Source organism: Lepisma saccharinum, chromosome 2, assembly GCF_977018435.1.
Source record: "Lepisma saccharinum chromosome 2, izLepSacc3.1, whole genome shotgun sequence".
Taxonomy (NCBI): domain Eukaryota; kingdom Metazoa; phylum Arthropoda; class Insecta; order Zygentoma; family Lepismatidae; genus Lepisma; species Lepisma saccharinum.
The window spans coordinates 211,685,411-211,701,980 of record NC_139230.1 but is presented as its reverse complement, the minus strand read 5'-3'; positions in this window follow the sequence as shown (position 1 = coordinate 211,701,980).

Below are 16,570 nucleotides of genomic sequence, written 5' to 3'. Positions count from 1 at the left end.
ATGTACGTATAACTCTATAGTTTACTCTTCAGTAAAATGTTGGAAAACTTGCATGTTCTATGTACACAAACATGGCCTAGAAAAGACAAGAATGTTGGATTTAATGGAATTTTTCGTTGTTTTAGGACATTCCTTTAAAAAAAATTCCTAAAAACGCCAACAATTTGCATTTTATGCCAAATTCTCATTATTTCCCCCTTCCTCGGTCTGGTGTTCTGAATTGTACATGGTTGCATGCGCTGATGTTTTAGCTGCAAAACAAAAGTTATCCGAAGTAGATTGCTCCCATAGTGGCCGAGTTATAACTATTTTACTCCAAAGAGTGTTCAAATTTAAAATTCCCGCCGAGAAGCCCGGGCAAGAGAAATTTCTCTCTCTCTCTCTCTCTCCTCCTGCCATCAGTGGTTTCTAGCACCGTGGTTGTGTTGTGCATAAAAGGGGCCTAAAGGTTGAGGGCGAAACTTACGAATGAGATTTCCTGTTCCCGTGTAGAGTTCCATAAAGATATCTTTAAATAAATAAATAATAAAAAAAAGTCAATAAAGACGAAATTCTCTGACATTTCCCTGACTTTTTTTGACACCTCAAATTCCCTGACTTTTCCCGGTTTTCCAGGTCTGTTGCCACCCTGCACAATACGTTATTCAAGGCGCTGTACTTATAGTAAAGTAGTAAAAAAAAAAAAGGTAAACATAAAGTGCTCACCTGTGCTTAGCACCACACCATGAAGGCGTATAGGGTGTGTGGGGGTAACGCCCCACACTTTCTTGATCCGGTCATGAGTGGGGGTGATGTGATCAGCATCTCGCCCCTGACCACCTTAACACCCCAGGGTTTCCCCCAGGTACCCATGTCATTCGATGCTGGGTGGGCACGAGGGCCGCTTCCAACGTTACAAAAGTTCCCGGATTTGAACTGGCCGGGGATCGAACCCGGGACCTTGAGCATGGTTGTCAGACGTGTTACAGACTGAGTCACCACGGTAGTGTAAAGTAGTACCGACACTACTTACGGAAATGAGTTTCTCTAAGATTTCCAACGTTCGTCGAGGTATTTTCTTTCATCGTGGAATCTATCTGACCGGGAAATCATGTATTTTTCAAGAGAAATATCTCACAGACACCAATTGCCATTGCTTTCCCTACGTGAACCGGAAACTGCATACGTTTGATGACGTAGGTAAGACTGCAGAATATGGGCTGCTTAGGAGGAACGAGGTTCATAATTTTTTTTTGGTAATGTTTTGTAGTTGGTAATCGGGAAAAGTAAGTTTGAAGGTGCGGAATTTTTTTAATACGTATCCAGGTTGGGCGCTAGTGAAAGAAATGCCTACGTTGTTAGGTTTAGTTCTCTTAGCCTGAAAAATAATTTAATTTGTCATTGTATTTATGCTAATGAAACCTTACCTAACAGGCTTAGCCTAACCTTGTAGGCATTCCTCATCGAAATAATAATGAAAGAAACTGTGCGTAAACAATATGGACGTGAACAAATACAGAAATGCATTGCTTTTAGTAGCAGGAAAAACATTTTTTACACGCAATAATATAATCAGAAAAGTAACACCGGAAAATGAAATACCTACTTTCAGGGCATATAAATTTGTTCGTCTATCTGTTCTGCAGTGAGACCATGACATAATTCTCTGTCAGTGTTTACAACCCACCCTTTTTTTAACTATGCTTGCCTTGCCTAACCTAACCAAACCTATCCTTATAGGAATGGTTCGTGGGGCTATCAGTCAGCTACCCATGCATAATGTACAATTTGCACACGTGACGAAGATGATGATAGGTATTTTTTGGTGAAGAAGGTTGGAAACACTGCATACCCACTACAGGAGTCAAGTTTTGCCCGCCATATTGTGTGTTAAGGAATCGACAAAAGGAATAAAAAAAATTACTTTCTATGTGAAAAATTGTATTTCTTTTCATGTAAAAAGCATAATGGCACCTTGAACTATGTTCCACAATACACAATTGGGGTAAATATACGATATCGCCCGAACGGATTTCTTCAAATTTACAGAAGAAATTACTTACTGAAATCAGTTTCTGTAGCATTGTCGAAGTTCTTTGGGGTATTTTCTTTCGCGGAAACTGAAAACTTCACCATAGAATGCTGCAGAACAAGAAATAATCACTTTTTATGTAAGGAACTTGTATTTTCTGACAACATTATGCCGTTGTTTCCATTATGCACCTGCAGATGGTGCGAGCGTCGAAAGTCACGCGGTCTCGCCAGTGTTTCCTAACATGCCTCTTCTTACGATATTTTTCTTTTTTCCTAACTATGCTTACCTAACCTAACCTTGCCGGAAATGGTCCATGGGGTTATCGGTCAATGGTTTATGATGACATAATGAACATGAAAGTAGGTATTTTTCAGTGAAGAAGGTTGAAACACTGCATACCCACTCCAACTTGACAAAACACAAGCACGACGTGCGATGATCCATGATGAGTGTACGCCATATTGTCTGTTACCCAAGTGGAACAAGAAAGACAAATAATGACTCATAATATCAAAAGTTGACACTATTTTATGGAAAAAGGCATTACCTCACCTTAAAGAATCTTCCACAATGCAGAATAGGTAAGTATCAATGCTAAAATTAACGAAATAAACGAGTGAGAGGTGTTCGGGCGATAAAGCATAAATACCACAATTGGTAAGTACGAACCATGAAAACACAAAATATCCGATTTTAATGTGTTTCCGATATATGAAACTGTTACCATAGGTAACAACATACTTTGCTTCACAATAAGGAAATTCTTGAATTTCGAAAGTAATGAAACCTATCCTAATTTAAATGCCTAAAAAGTAACACCGTAAGCATGAAAACACTTGTAATTATAATGATGGGAGCACAAAGCCTGACATGTCTATCCTACTTACATAAGCATATATGAGGAGATGGGAAAATATAATTCTGTACAAAGAAGTAAGTAATCGGAAAACCTGTTAAGTATGTGCTCACACAACATAATATTACACAATCAGAACTTAGGCCAGACTGTTTGCTCCTTGTGAAGAAAAAAAAATACTTAGTAAAAAATAGCAGCAAACACATATGCAAGGGTATGTCCAACAGACATGCTCGTTTCTGAAGTCTTCAGAGATTACTGTTGCCATTCCAGGGACAAACAACATATGGCAGCAATAAGAAGATATTTACCAAATACAATGGCAACATCCAGTTTGTGACAACATGCAAAACACAAGTGGCAAGAGAAATGTCCTACCAGAAAGTTCAATGACAGCACACATTATTACATATTGATACTTGAAAACTTCTACATTGAATTTCGAGCATTTAGTAAAAAACAAAAATGATTGCAAACAAATACACTAGATCATATGCAACTAACATGCTGGTTTCTGAAGTTTCTGCTGCCATCCACATTATGAACGTAATTTACATAGCGAATTCAATGGTCGACACCCAGTTCATATACCTATTCACAACACAAGTGGAAAGTGTAAAAGCTGTTGGTAAAGAAAGTGTACGGACATATTACCAAAAATAAGCAATCCGTTGGAATTAGAGATGAATCGTTCGCGAACGAACGAATCTTTCCAATGAACGACTGATCCGGTTCACTGATGCATTTCGAAATGGCTCAGTCGCGAACGAATAAAGAAACCGCTCCATGCTCACATAAGAAAGACTGAAAGAAGCCTCGAGCGCTTAGGGAAAACAGTTGGTCCCTTTGCTTGCTCACACACGATTGAAAACAAAATTCCAGCAAGTCACGTGAGACCCGAACCAACCCCCTCCCTCCTCCGCTTCACTGGCACCCAGGGAAATAGGACAGGTTTCCACTAATGTTGTCTTCAAAGGAAATTTCCTCATCAGAGAAAAAAAGCGGAAGTGGCTAGAACCAGCAAGGGACAAGACGGGCACTTGTCACTGCCCTTGGAAGAAGATAGTGCTGTTCATTTGGTTCACTGTTCTTTTTACCTTGGAAAGTAAAATAAATATAAATGTTATTTATTACCTTCCTAATTAATTCAAAATAAAGCATCGCCACAGGTACAGGTACATATTCTTTGTCCCCCATCCCCCTGGAAAATAGTTTTGATTTATCACCCTCTGGGGGGAAAAAACTCTCAACACGCGCATGGTTAGAATTATTTGGCAAATTTGTCGTTCATCCGAAAGAAAGGATAATGCGAAAGGTATTTCGATCTAGGGATGTCCTGATTGATTGATTGAGTTGGTGTTTTTACGTCCACTTTATGCACAGTAAGGCTAATCGGGACTGGACCTACAGTTTAAAGTGGGATCCGAACCACTATGTGCATCCACCGTGTATCGAACCCGGGGGCCCTTATGTTAGCAAGGCAACGACGCTACCAGTGCGCCATCGGGGAGGCCACATGTTGGTTCGGATATCGCTTTAAACTGTACATCCGGACTCACAAACATTGAGAATTATTTTGATAAGGAAAGATCTCAAAATACAAACATTTAAAACAAGAAAACCTCCATGAAGACAAACTGAAAACATAAATTTGTACATTAAAGAGCATGGATTCTTTGTTATATTCTAATACATCGCACAGTAAAGCAACTTCGATTTCACCGAAATCGTCGACATACCACTGAAGGTCTGGGTTCGAAAACTTACATGCACATCATTATTGCATGCCTTATGACAGTAATCATCATTCACTTTCGTCGTAGTAATTAGCCAAAAATGGCAGAATCGACACACAAAATAAGGAAAATAATTTTAAGTTAAGACTCTCGAATAGTTAAATTTCAATCTCGATTTTACATTCCCCGAAGTTCTTGACCTCGTCTTAACAAGTCTCGATGATACTTATCTCTTCTTTACCTACGCAGGATGACATTTTCCTTATCACTAAAGTACCATCTTATGAAAAACAACAGGGCGATAAAGAGAATCAATGTATACTTATCTTTGCTAGCGACTGCATATTTATTTTTTCATACACTTATCCACAAAGGAAAGACACACCCACAAACAGAGGGGAGGGAGTTACAAACGTTGCAGTTACAAGGGACTCATCACTTAGTCTATTTTGCACCCGTCACATGATACGGGGTCCAACATAACTAATAAGTAATAATACAACTGTAATGCCGTATAACTAAAATCTTAAGATATTCTGGCTTCAGTTAAAAGCTGAGTCTGTAGAAGGGCACTCAGCACAAACATGGGTGAAACACAGGACCACACACACACTTGGAAGATTATACTGGCCGTAGGTCCCAACGCCAGAGCCTCGTTAGCCTGCAAAATACAGTCCAGGTTGTACTATGTGGAAGTGAAGTTGGAAATTGAATGTACTATGTGGAAGTGATGTTGGAAATTGAATGTACTACGTGGAAGGGTCACCACTTACGCTCCATGCAACAGATGTATTCCAAGAAGGACAAATAAGAATGTTATGAAAAATAACTATAAAATGAACAGGAAGGAGTAAAACAAATATTTGCAGAGAAAATAAGTTTCGTTTTAGTGGTTTATATCCACTACTATTTCACACATCCTGAAATATGTGACAGCTGGTAAACATTTCTGAGGCAGTGTTCTCATGTCATAGGAGGAGAAAAGTGCATTTTCAATGTTAGTTTCTTTTTCGGACAGAAGTTGCCATTATTTAAAAGTTTGTTGTATTGCAAGCTCATGATAACGGTCACTTGCATGGACATTTACCTTAAGTTCTACTAGATGAACAAATTAAACTATATTTTTCATATCCGGAAAATATTATAAAATTTAAAATTATAATATTTTGTGCAAGTTCTTTCCATGAAGAATTTACAGTTATTGACACATTGTTAAAATGTTGCTTTTTAAACATGTCAGTTACTTATAATAATTAGAATAGAGAAATATATTTTCTAGCTATTCCCTACTGTACCATGGATATTTCAGAGTTCGTATCTTGGTCTGGGTATCCTTTCATCAATTTAATCTAACCACTATTTATCCTCATCATCTAGATTAGACAAAAGTGGAAGGACAGATACACTATATAACATAAATGGCAATAAATATAAATATAATATAGAATATATAAAGCTGAATATACGTAACATCTGAATGTCTTCACACCCCGCAGGGTGTGCCTCAGTAGTTGAGCACATTCAATGGTTTAATTATGATCTCGCTTCCGAAGGTTCAAGTCTTGCATGATTTTTCATCACTTATCCTCATCACCACGACATGTCTGAAGAGATAGAAAATCGACCTATTATTTTAAAAAAAAATATGTTTTCAATGAACGTTGAAGAAGAAACCAAACTAAACAAACAGAATGTTAAAATTGCATTTGGAAACCTAAATAATATGCAATCGATGAGGATCAGTACCACTATTTATGTGTGTTTGTACTAAACGGTGTATGGTTTCAAGCACTAAGGCTGGACACTGGAATGAAGTTGCTGAATTTTCATGGGGGAATGTTTTTGATTATAATTGTTTCTCGTTAATATGGAGTAATAAGTAAACAATCACACAATTACCTACTAACATAACTCTTTCTCCATTGTTAAAATTGTTAGTTTTTTTTTCTGAAAGAAGGAAGCATTATAAATTTCTAAAATCAGTCAAAACCTTATTCAAGGGAACTAACTCATGGCTGTAAAGGTAATTTCCATGCAACGGTTATGGCTTCCACATGCCGCGGCATGTCTAGAACAATTCCCATACACACAGATTGCATTGCTCCAAAAGACGGTAGCTGGTTCTGCAAACAAAGCAAGTCCCCCTTCCTTCCTTTTCATTTTGCAAAGTCAAGTCCTGTTACATTCCCGTGAGGATGGTTTTAGCTGCTGCAGGTGGTGAGTGACAAGCACAAGACAACCCTCTTGTAACATCCACATCAAAGGTTATTGACTTTTCCGAAAGATTCTTCTCTGATCTGATTGGATCTTGTAGGCAGGCCTCCTGCATTCCGGAAAAGCAAACATATGTTCTAGTCGGCCGCTCGTTTCTGACCGGGCCCAGCTAAGCGGATCCGGATGAGTGAATTCGTTCGCGAACGGATTCGAGGAAACAGAACATCCAGCTTGACAGTCTTTTCTGAACCGGATCAGTGAATTCGTTCGCGAACGAATTCGAGGAAACAGGACATCCAGCTTGTCGGTCGTTTCGAACCGGATCAGTGAATCCGTTCGCGAACGAATTCGAGAAAGCAGAACCCTCCACCTTGTTTTTTTTGACCGAAACAATGAATTCGTTCGCAAGCCGATTGGAGAGAATAAAGCAGATCCTCCAGCTGGTCAGTCGTTACCGGCTGCACCAGAATTAATTGTCTAGGGGTGATGAGGCGTGCGGAATGAAATGAAAGGGGTGCGATGTTGACAATAAATTAAATATGAAACATGCATCATTCATAAAATACGAATCAACTTTTAGTAGGATTCTACGAAAACAATTTAGATTTCTACTCCGCCACTTTTGGCTAATCGCGACAATGAGCTTTGTTTTAGTGTTAGTGATGATTAGTGTTTGTTTTAAACACTAATTACAATCATGTGTAATGAAATGAATGCTAAAAATGTAATATATATATGTAAAAACCACTCACACTAAACTGTAGGCAATTATCAAAAACCACAAAAGGGATAGCTGAATAAAGAAAAGAAGAAACATCTTACAACAATAATGACGAAACACAACAGTCGTTGATCGGTTAAGCGACTGCCGCCATTGCAGTAAAGTAAATGAAGCTTCGATTTTAGATTAGAACCAATGGATTGTCTGTTGTATGCAATATAATAGCAGTCTCACTTCAAAACCTAACAACATTCTAGGCTGAATATCATTACATGGTTTAACAAGCCATGACGTAATGTGGAGGCCTGCCTAGTGGTAACGGCGTCGCCTTATATTTAAGGAGCCCCGGGTTCGATACTCGGTGGAAGCACATAGTGGTTTAAACTATACCCTTTCTGTGCATAGAGTGAACTTAAAACAACAATTCAAGGAGTCTTTGGTTCGATACACGGTGGAGGCACATTTCACAGTGGTTTAAACTGTAGGTCTAGCGCCGATTAGCTTATCTGTGAATAAATTGGACTTAAAACAACAACAATGTAACAATGTAATGTGACACTGTAAGAGTTAATAGTGTTTCTGTTTAATATGGGTTTTGAAAAAGGGGTGTGCAATGAACAAGTATCCCTTCGCAACTCCCTGGCACCGCCCCTGGTTGTTTTGACCGGGTCAGCTAATTCGTTCGCGAACGAATCTTTTGAACGGATCCCAGTGCTGAACTAGTTCACAAAGAACGAATCCCAAAAATGAACGGAACTTTCCATCTCTAGTTGGAATGTTTTCATATTTGGGAAAGAAACAAATGTTATCACTTATATGTCACGGATTTATAATGAATAAGATCAGTCTGTTATTTTCCCTTGTAACACGTAAAAGAGACCTGGCTTTACCTGAGAAATGCGTTCAAAACTCAGATGAAGGTTGAATTTATATCACTACACATACACTATTGCCATGTGCCATCCCGCTCGTAATGAAAACTTTACGTCTTGCAATTAATCCATATCTGTCAGCATACTGCAATTATGAGTCTTGATTAGTTTATTAGTTTTTCTGCGCTATATTATGTAAGATGAAAATAAAAATTATAGAGTTTTGTTTTGTTTTCTTCGAAAAGTAAATTTTGTTTTTTTCTATAAGATATGCTACGCATGTATATACGGTGAAGGACATTTTGCTTTACCCGCATAGAAATCATTTCGGGTTTCGTAGCAACGGGTCTTCCTTATCGCACAACAATAGAGCAACAATACTTCTCGCAAGTGGAAAATAGGCAGTGTCTGCTGCCACGTTCTTTTTCTGCTAGAATCTCAAAAAGATGCGCGTGGCAGTAGACTCGGTCTTTGTTTTATCGTGATTTCATCATGCTATGTATGCAATTACGTCTGGAACACATACTGTGAAGTTGTACTGATTACTTTCACAAAAATGTTTTAAGATTAGGTCCCTCAGCATTCTTCTAATAACAAACCTAAATGCTCTCGTAGTTAGGTTAGGTTCTGTTAGCATTAAAATAATATCGCTAAATGCTTTCTAAAGAAAAAAATTCTAAATTGCCTGTACATTAATTCCCACTAATCATAAATTCTAAAGATTTGTAACATACTCGTAGCAGACGTATTACGTGGCAGCAGCAAATTTGACGCTTATTCTTACTGCTGACACGTGCGTGGCAGCAGACTCGGCCAAAGATATAACATAGACTTAACACAGAGTCCTGATTAGTCTACCTGTACGTAGAACTCATGCCTGTGTTTCTTTACAAATTATATAAATGTATCAATCATGCATTTTCAGATGTATTTAAGCAGAAAGCCAACTTTCGAAAAACATTCGGTAGGTTGAAACACTTGAGTTACAAGTTCTCAAAAATAATCCCTGCATCATGATTTGGACTCCAATAGTGTGACGTCACAACAGACGACGCGCTGGAACTGAGAGGGTTATTCTTTAACTTATTCTCTGTAAGGTATGTGTGACATATATAGTTGTATTCCCCGAAATATCATCTTTACACTGATGTACGAAACGAATCATAATTTTGTTTCATAACTGCTGTCACAATAATTAAAGCTACCCCTTCCGAAGGAAAATAGCATTGAATTGAATAGGAAGAAATCACGTTTTCTCGTTGTCATCGTTGTGTAGACTCAAATCCTGGTTTGTCGTCTGCTGTGACGTCACCATTAAGCCTCGGCTGGATGGCGAAATTTCTTTTTCCACATATCCCAGGACCCGCACCGGAAGTGATAATGAAATCCAGATTCCGGGGCCTCACAAAATCAGAGATGCCAACCCAGAAAAAGAAATAGCTTTAGAAAGAAGCTACGGACATATGCGAATATGCCGTTTTCTTTAAACAAAAATGAGAGTTGTTAGTTAGCAACATTGCGACTGAAAGGCACAAGCAGATTAGGGCGGATTAGGGACACAAGCAAACACAAATACAAACTTCGTGGCAAAGATGTCGCATTTGCTTCTGGAAATTTTTCTCTGCGACATTTGTGCAAAAACCCTACAAATAAATATAAAGAGTCATTGAATGCACATGCCAAATGAGCTCATAAATGTACAACAAATTAAGGTAATATTACATGTCAGTGGATTGCTGCAGCTTGAAATGACACCAGTATAAAGTGCTTGGAAATTTGGAGGAAGTTATTCACGTAAGAAAGATTTGGTGAATTCGATTCTTTGGAAGGGAAATTGTTTCATGAAACTCACGATCTTGTTGCCGAAAGTCTGGGCTTCGAACCCTAGCCAAGGCAAGGGCAGTTTTACCGTTCTATGCTTAGAGAAACTCATTTCCGTAAGTAGTTTCTTCTGTAAAAATGAAGAAATGTGTCTCCGATGTATGAAACTGTGTTTCGGTAAATGTATGTTATATCGGAGACACATTAAAATCGGATATTTTGTGTTTCGGATGGTTCGTACTTACCAATTATGTATTGGGGAACATAGTTAAAGGTGCCATTATGCTTTTTACACAAAAATAACATAGATTTTTCACATTACGAGTAATTCTTTTGGTTCCTTTCTTCCGTTGCGGAACATACAATGTGCCACGCACAGCTGTGGATCATTGCGCGTAGTGCTTGTGTTTTGTCAATTTGGAGTGGGTATGCAGTGTTTCAACCTTCTTAACCGAAAAATGCCTACTTTCGTGTTCATTATGTCATCCAAACCATTGACGGATAGCCCCACAAACCATTGCCGGATAGCCCCAAAAATCGTTCATGATAGCCCCACGAACCATTGACGGATAGCCCCAAAAACCATTCACGATAGCCCCACAGACCATTTCCGGCAAGGTTAGGTTAGGTAAGCATAGTTAAAAAAAATTCTCATAAAAAAAGGCACCTTTGGAAACACTGGCGAGACCGCGTGACTTTCGACGCTTGCGCCATCTGCAGGTACATAATGGAAACAACAGCATAATGTTGTCGCTTTGCACAAAATGCAAGTTTATTATATCAAAAGTGCTTGTTTCTTGTTGTGCAGCATTCTACGGTGAGAAAATACCTCCATGAACTTTCCAAATGGTACAGAAACTCATTTCCGTAAGTAGTTTCTTCTGTAAAAATGAAGAAATGTGTCTCCGATATAACAGACATTTACCAAATTTTCTTTGAAAGAAACGAGAAATTCGTATCCAGGTTGGGGGAAAAAGTGACATGGTGGCACACATTTCTGCACAAATCTAGTTAAAGCAAAAAGTGCCTACGTTGATAGGTAGTTAGGGTTAGTTCTCTTAGCCCAAAGAATAATTTTTCATTGTATTTATGCTAATGGAACCTAACCTTGCAAGCATTCCTCGTCTGACATTGGAAGACAAGGTAGCAAAACTCTTGTGCGGAGAGGAAGACCCCAAAACAAATGACAGCAACTGTGTGTAAACAATATGGACGTGAACAAATGGAGAAATGCATTGCTTTTAGTAGTAGGAAAAACTTTTTTTATGCGTAGTAATATAATAGTAATCGGAAAAGTACCACCGGAAAATGGATGTAGAAGGTACGTACTTTCAGGGGATATAAATTTTGTTCGTCTATTTAGAGGAAAAAAGCAGCCCATGTACTGCAGTGAGACCGTTCTATTTCATCTCATCGTTTCAATATCCTCTACAGCAAGGAAAAAAATATAAAAAAGATGAAAATCATTCAAAATTTAAATGTATTTAAAATTAACAAAATTTAACAGTATTAAATGTGTGTGTTGTAAAACTAGTTTTTCTATGTATCTTCTAAAACATTTCTTGAGGTGTTAATTGACTGCTACTGACATCATCCTCTACTACACACTTGACTACTAAAACAATTTTGATGATACAGATATATACATTATACAAAATGAATGCACAATATTCAATCATAGTGCCTACCATGTATTCCAGCCCTTTTTTCCCAAAACCTGTGAGCTGTTGACCTTTGACGCAGATGTGGAAGGAATGTGGATTATGACATCAAGGTTAAATTCACAGATTTCTGTCTAAACGGGAGGCTGCAACAGGGGCAGTGAAGGCACAGATAAAGTAGCTCCCCTATGAAAGAAATTTCTAAAATCTAGAGATGGAGAAAGTGATGCCCATAACTAGATACAGAGTGGCCAAAAGTGGGAAAACATGTCATCAAAAATTTAAAATGTTTTCATCTTTTGGGAATTATGTATAGAATAAATTTGACCATATGACAAGATTCACAAAACTTCAAACTATACATTTCAAATCTTCCAAAATCAATATCAATTTTTTTATGATACAAAATTACATCTACAGTACAAAAATGTCTTAAGGTGACCATAACCGTTGCCGGAAAGAGTTTACAATACCGGACCACTCTCCAATTTCTATGAAATGTTGCCTACTCACTAATTGTGAACTCCTAAACACGAATCTGCATGTAATAATTGGCGGTCAAGTATGGAAATCGAGGAAAAAACTAAATAAACTATGTTTTCTTAACGTAACGTAACCCTACCATAAGAACAATAGCTCCACGGAAGATGCCATTTTCCCAACATGAAGAAATCAACAGGCAAGACAAGGTATAGTTCTCGTAGTTAAAATATTAATTTTTCTTTGTATTTATGCTAATGGAACCTAACCTAACCTCATAGGCATTCCTCGTTACGTCAGCAAGATTGTTGTGCATAAAGGAACACCATGAATGAAATGCGAAAGAAAGATAGTTCCGAATTGCTGTGTAGGGACAATCACCGTGGTAAATCGCAATGTTATTTTACAATTTCTAGACATAAATGTACAATATTAACAAGTGACTGCCAAATATGAACTACAGTTACGTCATCAGGACACCGAAATTAGTAAGTAGGCGAAATTTTATAGAAATTGGAGAGTGGTCCGGTATTGTAAACTCATGCCCCGGTGCCTCCACCCTAATCACTTTCTTATAAATGAACACACAACATTTCAAATGACCATGCTTATTATTAGTTAATATTGTTTCATGCATACATGTGTGTATGTGATCAGGGGGTCTGGAACTCCATACCCCCCAAATTTGGAAAATACTATGGTTGATTCATAATACTTCCCGATGAGACACGATGTAGCAGGTATAGAAGAATTCTTTCTGTGTGCATGGTTTGTGGATTCTGAGAATAATATCCACTAAAAGTTTACAAGTTTCACACTGGGTGGTGATATGTCAGCTGAAAATCTGACATCAGTTCTTTTTTAACAATGTCACAAACTTGGTCTTGACATGGAAAAAAATCACAGGTCAAGGTTATGATGTGAGTGGCAGGTGTGTTCAATCGTGAATAAATCAACAATACCCAAAAGGCATGTGTGCCCACTGTGCCAGTCATACTGTAAATGTATCCCTATCTTCAGCCATGTCGAACTCCACCGTGAGTAACTGTTCTGGTACAGTAAGTAAAGTTGTTTTTTTTCCGTCAGAATAATACATGCAGTGGTGAATTCCTAAAAACAATATATTGCATTACTACCAGGCAGTAAGAAACACTATTTAAATACAGAGAAACTAATACTCACTTTATCCGCAAAACTGTTTTTTCTTCTTCGTTCTATTAAACACTATTTGTTAGTGTGTGAAACATGATTTTAAGCAAAACATGATTCACTTCGTATGTAGTAAATTTTATTATTAATAATAATAATAGATACGCTGTCATCATTAAATACTTGATGTAGGGTGTGGGGGGGGGGGCATGCCATTGGGAATGGGCACCCCTGGCTGGATCCCCCCTAAGTTTCTATTTCTGGATATGCCCCTGTATATGATTATAGACATTCGCGTACACTTGAAAAATTACAAAGCCTTCAATAACAGAAGGTAAATATCCACAAGTAGAGATGAAGCAAACACTGTCTGGTACTGTGGGGAATAGTTGTTGTGCAATGATAAATTAATCAGATTGGGTGTACTGTGATTAAGTCCATTAAGATGAGACTGAGGGAGATTTCCAAGCCATAGCACCATTGCAGGCTACATTTCATTGGTGAAATCATCAAGTTACAAGTGTCTCCCATCACTTGTCAGTTTGGTGTCACTTCGAAATGATGAATGGTGTGAATTCTCCCTAAGATCTCTCAAAAATGTGGATTATTATTCAGAACAAACTCAAGGGAACCTATGTTATCATTTTAACACAATAACTTTATGTGGATACACTGTCTGAGAAACGAATAAGAGTCTTGAAGGATGCAAATCTCTCGCACAATGTATTAGTTTTATTGCTACATGAATTTAAACCATGTGTATGGACCCACTAAGTTAAAATGCATATTAGTAAAAACAATTAAAACAAATATTCGTGATGAGGCCATGTTCGATTTGATGGTAAACAGTATTACAGAATAATACAAGGTCTCCAAATTTTTGTTTTCAGGCCTCTTTGGATCTGAACCACTGAGTAATGTATCTCTATTGCAAATTAAATGTGGGATCCTTTAACATGTTGACTGTCAAGCTCCTGAGCTAATGATATTGCTTGGGGCCAAACTACTTCCTGATATTTGCTTATATGATCAAAAGGCTTGTATCTAACATCGACAATACCCACTAAGAGTTTGAGTTTAAGCCCACTTTATTCACAGTAAGGCTAATCGCGACTGAATCTACTGTTTAATGTGAAATTTGAACCAGTATGTACCTCCACTGGGTATCAAACCTGGGACACCTTGATTACAAGATGGTTACCACTACACCATCAGGGAGGCCCTGCCAATATGATAAATATGCATGTAGTGAAGGCCAGAAAAAATTGTTGGCAATGAAGCCTGCAGGTGTAACTTGCAGTTTGATGTAATATTTGCATTAAACTAGCACCTGAAGTTGAAAATTGTATCTGGGGCAGGGTGTCTATCAGTTAGGAATGTGAAGGAAGTCAAGCAAGTAGGCCAAGAAAGTCAAGAAAAAGTCACAAAATTATGCTTGTGGTCAAGAATTGTTGCTAATTTTTTTTTACAGTATAGTGAATGTACATTGTACTGGGATTTGATAAATTGTATTGAGTTGTGGTAAAGATTTGTTCACTCTGTTTCTCAAGAATTACATTCTTCTATGTGTGAAGTTTTGTAAAACTATTAAAGTAATGTGGCCATTCCCCATCCAGGATGAAGTCTGAAGCATTAAGTTGTACATGTATTAATAATTAAAGCAAGTCTAAATCTCTTTTTAAAGTAGAGCTTCAATTTTCATCTTAACTGGCCTTGCGGTAGGGGTTTTTCATTGAATAAAAATATATATTTTCTTTACTACACCTAATTAGAGGACAATTAAATAAATGTTAAAAAAAAATGAGGGTCAAGAAAATGTAAAGTCATGGAAAAGTCAAGAATTTTGGATGTTATTGTGGTAAACACCCTGTGGGAGATGCTCTTATGGTTTGACATGGTGACAATGGGACTGTTGAAGGATGCTTTGGGAAAATTTTGCTAGCTGGGGGATACCATGTTTACTACTGAAGTCAATAATGATTGGCACTGTGCCTAACAAGAAAAGATACACATTGTTTTCCAAACCTAGTGGATTCACAAACAATGGAGGAAGCTCAAAACAAAGAAATCAAGGACACAAACTGAATAATCAATCACATCATTTGTTCATTCCACAAAACTTCTGGTCAAGCAATAGAGGATCAGTCAAGAATGATGGTGTCGATACTTGTAATTAAATAAATTCTTCCAATCAGCTAGTTTACTTCTGCATAGCAAATAGAAACCTGTCTAAATAGAAACCAGACATCATCCATCAGTACTCATCCCATTCCTGCTGCAGCCTCCGACGAGGTATGGTTCGGTTTGTTTTGGATTAGTGTTCTGTTTTTACTGTCAGATTATGAACTTGCTACACTCATCCTTTTGCCAGATACAGCATTTAAAGAAATCAATATATATTTTATTTGCATTTACTAATGAAAAGTTTGAGATAGACACTGTCTCCCATCTCTATTGACACTCCACTACTGCAAGTATTTATTATCTGATGTGATGGTTCTTCTATTACCATGAGATTTTAATGCACTGATTACATTTCTTACAACTGCAAGCATGTACAATTCTTGTAGAATTTTTGAAGTGGAAACAGGAACTGAATAGAACCAAGTATTTCAACAGATCAGGACAAAAAACATTTCAGGATGGATGCATGAAACAGTGGTATGTTCGTCAACTAGCAATCGAACGTGTAAACTGTCCAGCAAGAATTGAAGCCACAGTAAATGAAGAAACTGGGCACATAACTGTATTTTATCATCATACTCATGTTGTTCATGCAAAGAACCACAAACCCTTCGTAAGCATGGCTATTTCAACTGAATTTCAACAAAATTTTAGTGTTCCCCCTTCCTTATATGGAAAATAGGAATTATGGTTGTGCATAAATAAGTCTAAGGATTGGGTTTAGAAAGTTGAGAAGATATTGTGACAGAAGTCTACTTACAGTGCATGAGTCATCTAAAGAAAGATGGTAGTTGTCGTCCTCAGAAGAATGTCTTGACACAAAATTTTAGATTGAGTATACCAAAAAAATACTCGTACCAGG